We start from the raw sequence: 16662 nt of genomic DNA on the forward strand, positions 1-16662 counted from the left end.
CTAACAGCTTGTTCATCCAATCCTCAGAGGTGGTAAACAACATCTGAGCATCTCTTCCCTTATTAGAAACCATAATGCCTGGATGACCTTGAAGAATCACATCGCTTCACGTGCAGGCCTTCGCACACACTGCTGCTGATGTTTAGAACACTCTCCCTGCCCGTTCTTCCCCACCCTACCTTGCTATCTGGACTCAGCTTAAAAATGATGTGTTCCAGGAAGCTTTCCTGGACCCCTAAGGGAGATCGGTTGCCCAAGCTATGTGCACCCAAGGAACACTGTATGGCTCGTTTGTGCTATTTATCACATTTTATACACACATATATATATTTTTAAATATGCGTTTCTCTAATCACATGCGCGCACGCACACACACGCCATTCAATCTATCAGCGCTATGAGGTCAAGAAACTTGCTCTTACAGACTCACAGACATAGAGAACAAACTAGTAGTTACCCCTGGGGAGAGGGAAGGGGGAGGGGCAATATAGGGAAGGGGGAATAAGAGATACAAACTATTAGGTATAAAATAAGCTACAGGGATACATTGTACAACATGGGGAATATAGCCAATATTTTACAACTATAAATGGAATATAGCCTTTAAAAATTGTGGATCACGGGCTTCCCTGGTGGCACAGTGGTTGAGAGTCCGCCTGCCGATGCAGGGGACGTGGGTTCGTGCCCCGGTCCGGGAAGATCCCACATGCCGCAGAGCGGCTGGGCCCGTGAGCCATGGCCGCTGAGTCTGTGCGTCCGGAGCCTGTGCTCCGCAACGGGAGAGGCCACAACAGTGAGAGGCCCGCGTACCGCAAAAAAAAAAAAAAAATTGTGGATCACTATTTGTACACCTGTAACATATAATATTGTACAGCAACTATACTTCAATAAAAAATAAGTAAAATTTTTTTTAAAACAGAAACTTATTCTTACTCTAACAGATATATTCCCCAAACCTAGTACAGTGCCCAGCACAAAAGTTAATGAATGCATCTTGTTAAATAGACTAATGAAGGAACAAATGAATGGATGAGGAAGGCAAAAGCATCTGTTGTCACTCAAATCTGCCTGAAAGTCTACTTTGCTCAAGAGGTCCTACTCCCTTCTTGCTGCTGTGTTGCCTTCAGAGTGATTATTCCAGAACTTTCTCTCCAGGATCTCTTGCCTGGGCCTTTCTGGGAAGAAAAATGTGCCAGTCAATTGCTACAGAGTTGTCCCCAAGTTTTCCATCCTCTGCTGGGCATGTCCCAGTGGTTATTTTGTTTGTTTGTTTTGAGTGGAGCACACCCAGGGGTAAGCGGCACTGTTAGTTTAATCCTGGTCTTTTGGTTTCCTTCCTGAGCTACTCACAATAACCCTTTCTTGTTCTAAAGGCAGAGATGGTCTCTGTCACTGCCAAACTGCCTACGTTCTCCTTACCTTTCTTTCCTCTAGTCCTTGTCACTCTAAAAGGATGACAACCCTGCCCCAGAGCAGAGACCAGAGGAGGCCAGTGGAAATCCTCTGTAAACAGAAAGCCAAGAACCCTCTTCCCACCCAAAGAAGCCAAGAAAAATGTCTTCTGGGGTGCAATCAGAGTCACAGCCCCTCTGACTCAAGTCCCAGGTGACCTAATAATAGCAAGAAGAGGCTAGAACACCCCAGGAGTCAGGAAGTTTCCACATGAGTGCAGGGAGGGAGATCAGTGCAGTATCGGAGCACAGCAGATGACAGGCCACTGTGCCCCAAGAAATGGGCAGAAGATGACAAAGGGGGATCCCAGAGCAGGTTCTGAAGGGCACCAAGTCTGCACAGGTCAGTGGATCTGAGTTCAGGTGCACAACTGGGACCTTGGTGGCGGGCACCATAAGTCCCAACCCTGGCATCACAGACACGTGGCAGGGGTCTGCTTGCCACTGAGAGTTCATCACACCTCGCTGTTTCTGGTCTTCTCGGTTCCTGCCATCTCTTCTGCTGGGAAGGCTCTACCCCACTGTCTACTCTGCTCCTCTCACCCTGTCCCTGTGTTTGGCTAAATTTGCTTATCTTTGCCCCTCTTCCAGGAAGCCCTCCCTGAACCCCACAGACTGTGCTCCCTGCCCCTGCACTCACCACATCGCCTGCCTCTCTGCTACCCTGCCAGGACCCAGAGGAGTGAGCCATCTGACTTATCTTTATACCCCAGGGCCGAAGGCAGAGCCTTGCCTAAAGTAGGCCCCTCAATAAACACCGAATAAATGACTTGAATGAATGAATACACTGACAAGAATTGTTTGGGACCAGATCTCCAAGAAGAGGCAGAAGCTATTTATCAGAAAAGGCACAAAACCAGAGCTAGACCATCGACAGACATATGAGACTGAGTGCCAGAGTCCTGGGCAATTACTCCTTAAAATGCTGCTACCGGAAGTGAAGGTTTGTCTAAGGTTTTGAGATGAAATTGAGTTTATGAATATTCCACAGCCTCAAGGCTGGGTAGCAGAGACAGAAGGCAGGCAAACTGACAGTATTTGCAATGGGCTGATTCTTTTACTCCCCTGGCTTGGCAAGGGTTGGGGAAAACTTGGAAGCGCCAGATGGATGGGAGGAAAGTGAAGTGGCATTTGTTATTGGGGTAGGATCAGTTCAAATATCATTGATCTGATGAAATCTCTCCAACCTAATTTTTTTCCTTCCTCACTCAATGTGCTCCAGGCCCCTAGCCCTTCTCTCAGTTTGTTGAATATGCCAAGTTGTTTCCTGCCTCAGGACCTTTGGACATGCTATTTTCTCTGTCCTGAGTATTCTTCTACTCACACTTTGAAAGATAAACTCCTTCTTCTCTGTAGGTTTTAGCTTAAATGTTAATCTTCAGTGAAGCTTTCCTTGTCCACCTTGTTACAAGTAGGTGTCCCCATCACAGCCTATTTTAGTCTGTTTGGCCTGCTATAACAAAGTACCATAGACTGGGTGGCTTACAAACAACAGAAATTTATTTCTCGCAGTTCTGGAAGCTGGGAAGTCCAAGATCAAGGTGCCAGCTTTGGCATCTGATGAAAACCCACTTCCTGGTTCTTAGATGGCTGTCTTCTGGCTGTGCCCTCACATGTTGGGAGGGGTGAGTGAGCTCACCAGGGTCTCTTTTATAAGGGCACTAACACCATTTGTGAGAGTTCTGCCCTCATGGCCTAACCACCTGCCAAAGGCCCCATTCCAAATACCATTACTATTACATTGGCGATTAGGTTTCAACACATGAGTTTGTCGGGGGACACAAACATTCAGTCCATAGCACAATTCATTAATTTCAATCTCTTCTTCATTTTTGCTCTCATCATAATATTTATACAGTTTGCAATTACTTCATTTATTTTCTATTTACTAGTGGTGTTGGAGGGACCTTCCATACGGTAACATAATTTTCTGAGGTCAGGGATCCCTCCTAGATCAGAGATGTTTCTTGTTTCATCTTTAACACTTAACCTGTCACCTGCCACCTAGTAAGAGGTCATTGTTGTCAGTCCCATTGCTGCTGAGTTTATTATTATTGTCAAAATAATTTCTTCAGCATATATAAAACTGAACTGATTCAAGTTATGAGCTTAGGTATGAGCTTCTTTATTTTTCCATACAGTTTGTGTATCTTGTATCAGAAGCATTTCTGAATGCTTGCAGGACCATGTCAGCACTCAGCAATGTATATTAAAGGATGCCATGTACGTCTGAGTTAGCCTTGTGAATAAATCCCTCCTAATAAAAGAAAATGAGCTTTTATGATTAAGGGGTTTAGAAATAATCGAGAGGGTTAAAAATAAAACTAGCGGAGGCAGAGCAGACCAAAGAATAGCTACTGGCAAGCCTTCCAAAATGATGTCCCAGATTACGATTTCATAAGAAAAAATAAAATAATTGCTTGCCAAGCCATATAAAAAGGACGAATTCTGGGAAAACTTAGAAACTAAACATTGATAGGCCTATAGAGTCTAGCTCCTCTCAATAGCGTAAAACTTTTCCATTTTTCCTGGCCATCCTGAATCTGATTTTCCATCATCGTGGTGACATGGTAGCATCAGTAGTCTGGTCTTCATTACCCAAACCAGGACTGCTAAGTTAAAAAAAAAAAAAAAAGTTGCCCTAAGGAAACAAAATGAACTCTTCTAGCTTGCAAATACTCAGTGGAGTCCCTGCTCAGAACCTAGGCAATTCCAACCTTAGCCTGTTCATTTGTCTTTTCGTTGTTTCATGTTTGTCTCATCACAGCAGTCAAATCATGTCCCAACTCCTTTAAGCTAGATTTCAAAACTAATGAGTTAGAAACAAAATGTTCCTTCCTACATAGAATGCTAGCAGCTTTGTCTTCATCTCCAGAAGGCTTAAAAATGAACAGCACTTTCAAAGTCAGAGAACAAACCTTCCTACTCATCCCTGTATTCAGCCCACTCCCACCCAACCTACAAGGTTGAGTCCAGGCCCTGCCATCCGTAAGTCTGCTATTGGTCCAGCCCACAGTAATGATCATCCTGAACTCTCTTGGCTGAGCCCATGTGGCTCAGAATTTACTATTCTCTCATCGTATAAGGTAAAGGAGGAACAAAGTGGGAGGTAGTGGGAGAAGCTGGAGAGAAGAGCCAGTAAGTCATGCCAAGGACTGTACTTGGCACATTTCACGGCACTCTCGTTTAACCTTGTCACAGCCCTCGGGTAAGAATTATCCTTCACCTTTTTCCAGATGATAAGATTGAGGCCCATGAGAGGCTAAGAAACTTGCCCACAGCTCAGAGCCAGGAAAACAAAAAGTCAGGATTTGAACCCAAGTTTCTGACTACACAGTCCCTGCTCTTTCCTCTACATTACGGAATCAGTTTTAGTTCCTCTTCCACTTCACACCCAAGCACAGGTCATACAAGGAATGAGCCCAGGAAGATGAAGGATATGAAAACCATGGCATGTTTCGAGAATAAACGTATCAGGGATCTATTAAGTGTAAAGCAGAGCACTCAAAACTTTGGAGAAGGGAAAGGAGAGTGTACATTTCGGCAAGAGAAAGAGCTAATCACCCAGCATGGGGCGGGCGTGTGGTAGAGATGCCCCTGCTAGAGCAAATGCCACATGGAGGTGTGATATCCAGAACAAAGAAGATAATTAAGCCTCTGCAGACTCTCTATTGATCAAACCACATCTGTAGTGTTGGCTGTAGCTCTAGTCACTGGGGAATGTGTGCTGTGGAATCCACAAGAGGAGCATGGGGATATTCAGTCAGGAAAAGGGAACCCTTTAAGGAATCACGGTTAAATCTTCGAATACTTAAAGGACTATCTTTTATGAACAAGATACTTGAAAAGCTGCTGTGCAACTCTAGAAAACAAAGCCAAAACCAAAGAAGCAATGCTACAGGAGAGCTCATTTTCTGCTTTTGCAGTGTGGAAGAACTTTGACAGTTCAAACCATCCAAAAATGGAAGAAACCACTTCTGGACATTGGCAATTCCCACTGTTGATAGGTTCACACAGCCTGGAAGGCCATTTGTCAAGTATACGGTAGAGGAGATTTGTGGATGAGGCATTAAGGGCAGGCTAAAGACTTGCAAGATCTCATTCAACTCTGATTCTATGACTCTAACTGCATGTAATAGAGTTTTCTCTCATTGCAAGGAAATCTGTATTGGTTTCCTATTTGCCGTAACAAATTACCACAGACTTAGTGGCTTAAAACAATACAAATTTATTATCTTACCATTCTGTAGATTAGAAGTCTGACACGGGTCTTATGAGGTGAAAATCAAGGTTTCAGCAGGACTGCCTTCCTTTCTGTAGACTCTAGGGAGAATCCATTTCCTTGCCTTTGTCAGCTTCTGGGCTCATGGCCTCCCTCCTCCAACTTCAGAGCTGCAAAGGCAGGCCAGGTGTCTCACATCACATCACTCCAACCTCCTAGCCTGCCTCTCCTCCATTCTTAAGGACCTTTGTGATCACATTGCTCCCAGCCAGATGATCCAGGATAGTGTCTCTATGTAAAGGTCTTGATTAGCAATTAGAATTCCATTTGTAACCTTAATTCCCCTTTTCTATGTAACATAACATATTCAGAGATCCCAGGGATTAGGACATGAATGACTTGGAGTCGGGGTAGGAAGAGGGCATTATTCTGACTATCCCAGTGACGTTCTGACAAATACCACCAGTACATCCCACAAGTTCAAGTTGGTGTGTGACTTTGCCTTCTCTAACAATCACAGGGGAGAGGACAAGGAATTGGCAAGAGGATATCAGGCCTCCAAGGGTTACTCGAGACTCGGTCTCTAACCCAAACCAACCAAATAAAATGGCAGAAAATATTTTCCTGTTGGGTAGATTTAACCTCTTGATATGCACTACTAAATGACCCAAGTGAACAGTAACCCCCAAACCTACCTTGGGACCTAAGGCTTAGATAACTAGACAAAGAAAATCACCTAAGTGTTTTTAATTAAAATGCAGCTCTCCTCTCTTTCCTTTTGTCGCCACCATATACTAGAAACTAGATGCTGCTTCCTTGTACGCTTCCTCCCCCATAGCAGACACTATACTCCTTCACCCTTTGCCACACCTGTACCAGGCTTCAGAAGTCTTCTCCAGCCTGTACCCCAGGGAGGCACTAGCAAGGATCAGAGTTGGCAAATGACAGAAAAACCCATCTGCCATCTCTTCAGGAAAGGCTCTCTGTTCCATGCATTGGGGTTTAGCATTGTTGTTGTTATTGCTTTAGAAATGACTATGTACAAGGCAATGGACTAGAAATCTTGCATTTAGAAATGAAATGTACAATTCATAATCTTAGCTGGCTATGGAATACAATATATAGCATTTATTCCTATTTTGCTTCTTATGAATAGAATTTCTGATCTCACGTCACACTTGCCTGTATTTACCTGGAGTTTTATCACTATACTACTTTAGAATCTCCATCACTTGAATCACAATAGAATTCCTGAATTGTTATTTCTTTTTCATAGGCATATTTATTGTGGAGTGTTTTTCTAAGAGTCCTTTTGGTCACCAGAAATGATCTATCAATCAGGACTCTTTCCATAGCAGTTGATAGGAAACTCTTTTGCAACTAGTTGAAGCAAAAAAAGGGGGATTTATTGGCTAACATCCTGAAAAATCCAGGGGTAAATCTGGCTTTGCCCCTTTCCAGTATCCTCAAATGATGCTGTTGGACTGTCTCACCCTCATTACTACCTCCCCTCTCTCTCCTGGTTGACTTTATTCTCGTGTATGCTCTAGCCTTGCAGGGACAAGATGGCTCCCAGCAGCTCTAGGCTTACCTCTCATCCTCCCAGACACCCCAGTAGAAAAGAAAATGCTTCTTCTCTGTATCTCCTTCCAAAAGTCCTGGACTGAATTTAATTTTAGTGGCTTATCATTGACCTAGCTCAAGTCGTGTGCTCACCTGTGAACCAATGATGATAACAAAAGAAATTCAAACCTCTGATTAGCCAGCCCTCAGCACCTGCCAACTCCTAGAGTAGGGATTGCATTCAGTGCCCTGTGAACCACATGAAATAAAAAGAAGGAAGAAATGGATTCCCCAAGGAAAATTGGGATTCTGTTACCAGGAGGGAAAACAGATCCTGGGTAGGGAGGAAATATGAGGAAATCACTATACTTGGGTGACACTCAAGTCAGATTATTAGCTGTTTCCTGATTCAGTATTAGCTGAAAGCAGGACAGGGGAAATAATGTCATCATTTGAACAGAGGAGAGTGTTCAAAGTTTCAACTACAGTCCAAGGAAGTGGGACTTAGAGGGGGCACCACAGCACAGGGGCCATGGGCAATTTGCATGACATTTTAGGATGAAAGTCCAGAAGATACTCAACAGCCACTGACGGGGAAGCACTCACCAAATTCACAAGCCTCATTCATTTTGCCTAACCCTGAAATAACTTCTGAATTAAGAAAATAGAAAATAAAATAAGAAGACAAAAGAAGCTTGGGTGAGGCAACCTGGCTTTGAGCCCCACTTCTTACCAGTGGTATGGTCTGGAGCATGTCACTTAACCTCTGAAAGCCTCAGCTCTACCTTCTGTAAAATGGGATTGATAATAATTCCTACCTCACAGAGAATTAAATGTGATCATATGTGTAAGGATCATTTCTTAAGACGCTACAACAAACCCTCCCATCCTCATGGCTGTTGCAATGAGACTGCTGCTCCTTTCTTCTATTTACCCTCCCTTCGAACCTGGGCTGGCCCTGGGAATTGCTTTGTCCAGTAGAATGAGACAGAGTGATGTGTGGCTTCCAAGCTTAACCTACAAGAGACCTTGTAGCATCTGTATTTGCACTTCCGGAAAATCTCTTGGAAGCCAGCCACCATGCCATAAAGAAGCTCAGGCTAGACTACAGAATAAGGAGAAGTCACTTAAGAGAAAGACTCTGGAGAGTGGGAGGCCATGTTGAATGTTCCAAGCCCAGGTGAGCTCCCAGATGAACGCAGCGGTACAAATATCCTCAGCTGCTCCACCTGGAGCAGAAGTACAGCCCAGCTGAGCCCAATCAACCCACAGAATCATGAGAAAAATACAGCATTGTTGTTTTAATTTACTAAGTTTTGCGGTAACTGAGACACCATGTAGACAGAGTGTTTTTGTGGTTCTTGCTGTCTTTTCCTCAAGAGGAATGTAATTTGCACTTCAGGCAGAGCAATGCCTCATTTGTGGGGCTGCCTCGTGTTTTGCAGGACATTCCGCATCACTGGTCCTTACCTGCTAAATCTCAGTTGTGCTCTCCAGTCACTGAGAGAATTAAAGACATCATCCCCCAGACCCAAACACCCCCTGCTATGAGTCAAATCCAAGAGGAGCACTTACTTCTGGGAGAGTGAGGACTTCAGAGGTTAGCCTCACTAAACACAAGGCAGGAACTGTATTCTTCCTGTGTGTCCTGATCCTCATTATGAGTTGAAATGCCTTCCCTGGCATTTCATGCTGCCTTCAAAGAAACAGGCTGGGGCCTCCCTGGTGGCGCAGTGGTTGAGAGTCTGCCTGCCGATGCAGGGGACACGAGTTCGTGCCCCGGTCCGGGAAGAATCCCACATGCCGCAGAGCGGCTGCGCCCGTGCGCCCGTGAGCCATGGCCGCTGAGCCTGCGCGTCCCGGAGCCTGTGCTCCGCAATAGGAGGCCACAATAGTGAGAGGCCCGTGTACCGCAAAAAAAAAAAAAAAAAGAAAAGAAAAGAAACGGGCTGCATTAGGCCATACCAAAAATGAGCTTACCATGCCTATAAAATTATATGATACTATTTGATGTAAATAATGCAACCAGATGCGATAAATCTGTATACTTTGTCTTTAAAGGGGCTCCAAAGAAAACTGTCATCTACAACCAAGCACAGTTAATATAGGAATCATCAGCATTCTTTCTCTAATTTGTCCTATTTATGTAGCACTTTGGGGATCTGGAGAAAATAAGTAAATGAATATTATTCTGGCTGCATTATCATCCTTGTCTTTTTCTCTTGATGAATCTCTGTAATGGAAACTCCTAATTTGACAGATTGACAACACAGGTGGGGTATTGTAGAGATGAAACTTCTCTAAGATAAATATCACTTTCCAGGAGACAGAAGAGTTCAGAAGTGACCTCCTTGAAAGAGAGTTGCCATTAGCCATGAATATCTGTTCTTTGTAAACACCAGGGTAGATCAAACATTTATCTGTTAATTTCACCACAGTTGGATTCTAGAGCTTATATTTTCTTTCCCAGAGAGCTTCAACTTTCCCGGGGCCGCTTCAAAGACAAGGTTCCATTCAGTCTGAAGTGTCAATATTCCTGTCTTAATAAGATTTAAAATATTCCTTCTACCCCATCCTTTCACCCACACGGATTCCCCCTTTCATATTTCCACTAGTTTATAATCTCATATTCCTGCTGAGGTATCCATTGAAATGGGAATGGTAATTTATTTAAGCATATCTCTGTCAATTTAGCTCTGAACAAAAGGTGCTAGACTGGCACACACCATCCAAAGAGGACACTGGATGCCAAGTCAGAATTTGGAATGAAGCTTCCTAAAATAACAAAACTAGACTTTAAGTCCTTGTAGTTTACTTACACAAGATTCTACAATTTCCCCAGGGATCTTAGGGAAATGGAAGAAAGAAGTAATTAAATTATTAGAAAAAACATAAGGTATTATATAAGACTATGATGTCCTCTGCTTCTTGTATAGCTATCTGTATGTGGTACTACATGTACAAGCTGTACAAGTGGAAGAGGCAAAATGTAGGAGTTCTCAGCTTTGAAAGCTAACTGCTAAATTAAGGAAAAAGAGAAAGAGGGAGAGACGGAGAAGAAAACCTAAATACCTGATCTGCTAAAATTTAAACTGAAAATATATTCCTTAGAAAAAATGGATATGCCAGAATTCAAGCAGGTAACAATATGCTACTTTTTATCCTGGTCTATTTTAGAAAAATCTGCTCCTCGGTAAATGAATAAAATGTTTGTATTTCAAGTATATTTTTAATAGATAACATTTCAAGTCCATACGACATTTGTTTTAATAGAATTTGATATTTTAACAATAAGAAAAGAAGAACCTTTTTCACTTTACAAAAAGATTCACAACCAGGTTTCATTATGTACTAAGACCCTTTGGGAATTCTAACATGACTACACTTATCAAAAGTCAATGCAGGGCTTCCCTGGTGGCACAGTGGTTGAGAGTCCGCCTGCTGATGCAGGGGACACGGGTTCGTGCCCCGGTCCGGGAAGATCCCACATGCCGCGGAGTGGCTGGGCCTGTGAGCCATGGTCGCTGAGCCTGCGCGTCCGGAGCCTGTGCTCCGCAACGGGAGAGGCCACAACAGTGAGAGGCCCGCGTACAGCAAAAACAAAACAAAACAAAACAAAACCCACAACTCTTTTTCCTAGTGCCAACCAAAGAAATACCAAAGGACAGACATTTACTTAATTAGGTAATGTGGTGCCATCAGCCAATCCAGTGAACTGGACATTTCGAACTTCACACTAAAGGACCTGAAACATCTTACAGCCAATAATATTTACCTGTTGGAACTTCAGATAAAATATAGGCACTGATCTTTCTTTTTTAAAAAAAATTGAACTCTTCTGTCCACTGTGGAATATAAAGAGCATCAGGGCAGTTATGCAGCCTAGATGGAATAAGTATAGATCTACTAGCCAACCAATAGGAGGGAAAGAGGTCAACTTATATTAATTAATCACAGACCTTAGATCTGCCCATGTTTCCACAGCTACAAACTGGAGAGAGACCGAAGTCCAAGTCTATCCTAGTCTGAAGCCGAGTTCTCTCAACACAGCCACACTTCCTCCCCATTTTCTTCTAGCAGTTTTCATCTGAATCATGAACATAAGTAAATGTGCTTTACAGCTAAATCCTGGTGGGATTGCTGTTGTGTTGTCATTTTGTTGTGTTCTCTTTTTGTTTTATCGGAGTATAATTGCTTTACAATATTGTGTTAGTTCCTGCTATACAATGAGGTGAATCAGCTATATGTATACCTATATCCCCTCCCTCTTGGACCTCTCTCCCACCCCCCCATCCAATCCATCTAGGTCATCACAGGGCACCAAGCTGAGCTTCCTGTGCTTTAGAGCATGTTCCCGCTAGCTATCTATTTTACACATAGTAGTGTACATATGTCAATCCTAATCTCCCAATTCATCCCACCCTCCTCTTCCCCCACCGTGTCCACATGTCCGTCCTCTACGTCTACATCTCTATTCCTGCCCTGCAAATAGGTTCATCTGTACCATTTTTCTAGATTCCACATATATGCATTAACGTATATTTGTTCTTCTCTTTCTGGCTTACTTCACTGTCTACGACACACTCTAGGCCCATCCACATCTCTACAAATGACCCAATTTCATTCCTTTTTATGGCTGAGTAATATTGCATTGAATATATGTACCACATCTTCTTTGTCCATTCATCTGTCAATGGACACTTAGGTTGTTTCCATGTCCTGGCTATTGTAAATAGTGCTGCAGTGAACATTGGGGTTTGTTGTTTTGTTTTGAGGGAGGTGCTAATGTAATTAGCTTCCACCAAGCTCATTTCTGTTTCTCTTGATCATGAAATATGCTATATTTTTTATTAAAATACAAAGAAAGGGGGAAAGGAAAGATCATCAGAGAAGCTGAAAGAAATTTAAGCAAACAGGAAGAAAGAAGTGAAGGATAAAGTGATGCTTGGTGTAGAAGAGATAAGCCATGAATGAGGGGAAAAGAAGAGGAGATAAAATGGAAAGATCTAGAAGATGAAAGTACAAGAAGATTTAGGGACTTCCTCCCAGTGGTGGCAGACTGGGTGATTTGGGCCAACTCTCTTGCTGGAGGAAACTAAAATATCTTGGCAAAATATAAAAATCATGATCTTTAAAGTATCAAAAAGCTAAAAAGAGAGTGTGGAATTACCAAGCCAAAACCTACAAGAAAACAGAAATCCAAAGGTATGAGTCTGGCATTTTGCTGAAAGCATGTTGTCCAATCTAAGAGAGGCAGTAGTTTTGGTGTCTTCACAGGGACAAAATGTGCAGTAAGTACTTCTGATAGGGAAACTTATAAAGCTTCATTGAGAGACAGTAGGGGAGACCTAAATAAATGGAGAGGTATATCATGTTCACGGATTGAAAGACACAATATTGTATCAATGCCCCAAGACACAAATAAACCTATGTAACAGAATAGAGACTAGACATGGGCTCATTCATAAATGACATTTGGTATATTATAGATGTGGCACTCACGGGAGTGGGAAAATGAAGGCTGACACAATTTCATATCCGTATGAGGAAAATGAAGCTTGACTTCCAACCTCATACTCCGTCATTACCTACACGCTACACACACACATTAGAAAATTTCTTGCATTTGTACATTTGGACTCATGACATAAGAATGTTCATAGAAATACTGTGTGTAAGAGTACAATTTTAAAAAATCAAAACAACACAAGTCCATAAAGAGTAGAATGAAGAAATAAAATGTGGAATGTTTAGCCAGTGAAATACTATAGTGCCATGAAAATGAATGTTACAACATGGATTAATCTCAAACATAATGTTAAAAAATTTGGTTATGGAAAAACAAAAATATGATTCTGCTTATACAAGATAAAAAACGTGCAAAACTAAAAATATACTGTTCAAAGATGTAAACATATATCATAAAACTATAGAAAAGTAAGGAACTGATAAATGCAAAATTCAGAAGAGTGGATACCTCTGGAGAAGAAGGACGGGATGCGGAAAGGCACTGACAATAATAGCATGTTGTTCTTTTTCTTAAATCAGGTGGTAGGTGCTAGATAGTCCTTGTATTCTGATTACTCTTTCGTATGCATTCACAAGTTAATAGAAATATAACAAATATACACATTGGCCCAATACCAAAGGGCCAAGTTTGAACTCAATATTCAGATGAGGCCAAAACCAAAACTGGGATCACCATCACAGAATGAACTTCTTGAGACAAGAATACATCTGAAAATTTTTCCACAAAATAAATTCAATCATCACTTCAATCTTATTGCTTAAAACATTACTTCTCAAATGCTTGACGTTGGCATTATAGTGCAGAAACAATCATTTCCTAGCTCTGTTGACTTCCAGATTGCTCCTATGTGTGGTCGACGTACCACACGCCGACAATATCAAATAGGTTAGCAAAAGGGGAAGATATTTTTTGCCAACTCGAGTCAGAATAGGCCACTGCCGGTAGTAATGTTGCCCTCCCACTCTAGGAGCAACTGGATTCAAGTCATCTTGTCTCCTCTGCACCTTCTGGACTTAAAGCTTTGGGCAATAGTAATTATGCAATCTCCGTGAAGCCACCTCACAAACAGAATCTCTGTGCATTGCTTGAAGAAGATGCTTTCTGAACATTTTCAGAAGCAAAGGAATTTTTTTGCTCTCACTTATAGTTTTTTATTTTTAATATTATGCATGAACGTACTACTTTAATTTGCCCTTAAACCTTGGATCTAAAAATGTGGCAAGAGAGCACCATAACTGACTTTCAAGATAACAAAATAGTCTCTGAATTTCTATTCACAACCTTAGCTTTCACTGGATGCACAGCAATTTCAGCATCTTCCCTGGAGAAGCCCACGAAATGAAGCCATATAGCAGGTATCATGCAGAAATACCTGCACTCTCAAGCTCATCCGTTAGGTTCCTTCTTCAGCAGCATGCAGTTCATTGGCAAATGAACTGTTTTATCTTCAAGAAACCCATTGATTCTAAGTCCTGCTTGTTGGTGTTGTTATGTGTTCAGGTAGACTTTTAAACGTGTAGTATTTCTTCCATTCTATTTGAATATTTTGTATGAGTATTTGGCAAGGTAATTCCAAACCCTCTTGGATGTCATGGTGTCTGTCTGCTGAGGAAGGATAGTAAGTGGCCCACTACCTTACCGCCAGTAATCTTATGATGGTACCTCGTACTGTAATTCCTTTCTGAACACACAAGTTAAGGATGTGAACATAGCATCTTATCTTCTAAGTCCAAAATCATTCATACCCTTCATGGTGTTTTTTGCAATGTCAATGACAATACATGATGTTGCACTGAATTTCCTTTCTAAGAATATTTCTTCTATCAGATTTGCTATGTTGTCGACTATTTGAGATCCAGGCATCTCTCAACAAGCTAGTAAGCTAGAAGTGGTCAGTTCAGAAATTCCAGAAATGACACTGGAGTGGGCATTTGGTGATTTATCTTCTAAAGCCAAACACCAAAGCCACAGCTTAAATGGCATATTTTGAGCCGAATCATGAGACCAAACCTAAACTTTAGAACCTTAATAATTTTTAATACAATAATTACAAAAATAAAGAGATAAAGTTTAAAACCAAAGGGATTCATGTATCCCTTCAACAATTTTTTACTGAGGAATTGCTGCACGCCAGACATTGTGTCAGGTGCTGAGACTAAGGTAATGAACCAAACAGATCAAAGTCCGTCACCTCATGGAGCTTACCTTTTAGTTTAGAGTGGGTAACGGACAAAAATTAACAACAATATACAAACAAGTGTCACGCGTTGATAAATGTCATGTGGAAAATTAAGCAAAGAAAAAGAATCACAAGTAGGTGGAGGAGGGGAAGGAGAGAGTGCTATTTTTTTTTTTTTTTTTTTTTTTTTTTTTGCGGTATGCGGGCCTCTCACTGTTGTGGCCTCTCCCGTTGCGGAGCACAGGCTCCGGACGCGCAGGCTCAGCGGCCATGGCTCACGGGCCCAGCCGCTCCGCGGCATGTGGGATCTTCCCGGACCGGGGCACGAACCTGTGTCCCCTGCATCGGCAGGCAGACTCTCAACCACTGCTCCACCAGGGAAGCCCTGCATAAGTGTTTTTAAATAACTCAAGGGAAATCAAATGATTTTATATTGACGAAGAGTACAACTCAAATTAGGGATATTATTTCCATGAACTTTCTTTACATAAAGCAAAAACATTTAGTAAGGCAAGAATAAAGTCACATAAATTTAATAATAGTAGAAGGATTTCACTTACCATTCTGATTTTCAACAGACCAACTGGGCAAAATAATGATAAATATGATTTAAATTCTGTCATTAGTAAGACTGACTTAAGTGCTGGTAACTAACCCTCAATTCTATAGACAACTTACTTTTCAACACCCATGAAAAAAAACACAAAAATTTGTCACATACTATACTACAAAGAAAGTTTTTATAAATTTCAAAGAGCAGAAATTGTCAATTTCTTTGTTCACAGTGCAAAAAAAAAATTGGTAAGGTTTTGAAACTGACAGAAACAAAATTTAACCACTTAGAAATTAATTAAAGGCCATTCTCCTAAGTAATTCTTAGGTCAAAGAAGAAAATCAACTCTTACATAATGTTTAATACTAAGCAATAATAGTAACACTACATCCTAAAATGTATGAACACAACCCTAGCTGTTATCTGAAGGAAATTTATATCACTAAATGTTTGTACAGAGGAAAGTGGCTCACAATAAAGTACTGAATGAAAGAAGCAAAGAAAAAAAAATCAATGTAAAAAAAAAAGAAACTAACCTAAGAAAGAAATTCGTAAAAGTAGAGATTAACAAATTAGTAAAATAGTGGAATTGATCAAGAGCAATTTCTTTGGAAATACAAATAACATAGAAAACAAAACAATATTTTCAGGTGCTACATGTGAAGGTGTTTCCAGGGCTCCACGTTTTAAATTCCTTAAAAAATGACAAAAAATTCATGGAAGAGTTCTGAAAATACTATGCTATTTCTAAACATCAGGTTTCAATTGAAAAAATAATCCTAGCCCCTGCTAAGTCAACACTATTATTCACCCCACCCAGTCATAAGGTAGATGAAGTCTATTATTAACTGCTACATTGGGCAATTGGGATTGACATGTACACACTGATGTGTATAAAAGTGATGACTAATAAGGACCTGCTGTATAAAAAAATAAACAAAATTCAAAAATATTTAAAAAAATAAAAAGAGCTTTGAGTGTGAGCCTCCATCCGGCCTCAAACCCACTATTGATTTGGAAGTGGACAGAAGTACTAAGCTGTTCGATTTAACCTGCCCATACAAGTCACCGCTTGTATCCCTGTGGAGTGCTGAAGGACATCGTGGTCAGATTCCATTTGTTTCCAAGTATTTTCATCTGTGAAAACTTAGTCCAGTCCAAATG

The 16662-nt window shown here is 41.4% G+C and overlaps 1 long non-coding RNA gene across 1 annotated transcript in view; it reads right to left on the reverse strand.

Moving 5' to 3' along the window:
* Window positions 1-9030, reverse strand: part of LOC116754728 — a 130531-nt gene extending 121501 nt beyond the window's left edge. The window contains exon 1 of the long non-coding RNA XR_004350151.1: window positions 8812-9030. This is a non-coding gene — a long non-coding RNA (uncharacterized LOC116754728). The remainder of the gene's footprint in view (window positions 1-8811) is intronic.
* Window positions 9031-16662: the final 7632 nt, after the last annotated feature.

This window comes from Phocoena sinus, chromosome 5 (assembly GCF_008692025.1).
Source record: "Phocoena sinus isolate mPhoSin1 chromosome 5, mPhoSin1.pri, whole genome shotgun sequence".
NCBI classification, from domain to species: Eukaryota; Metazoa; Chordata; class Mammalia; order Artiodactyla; family Phocoenidae; genus Phocoena; species Phocoena sinus.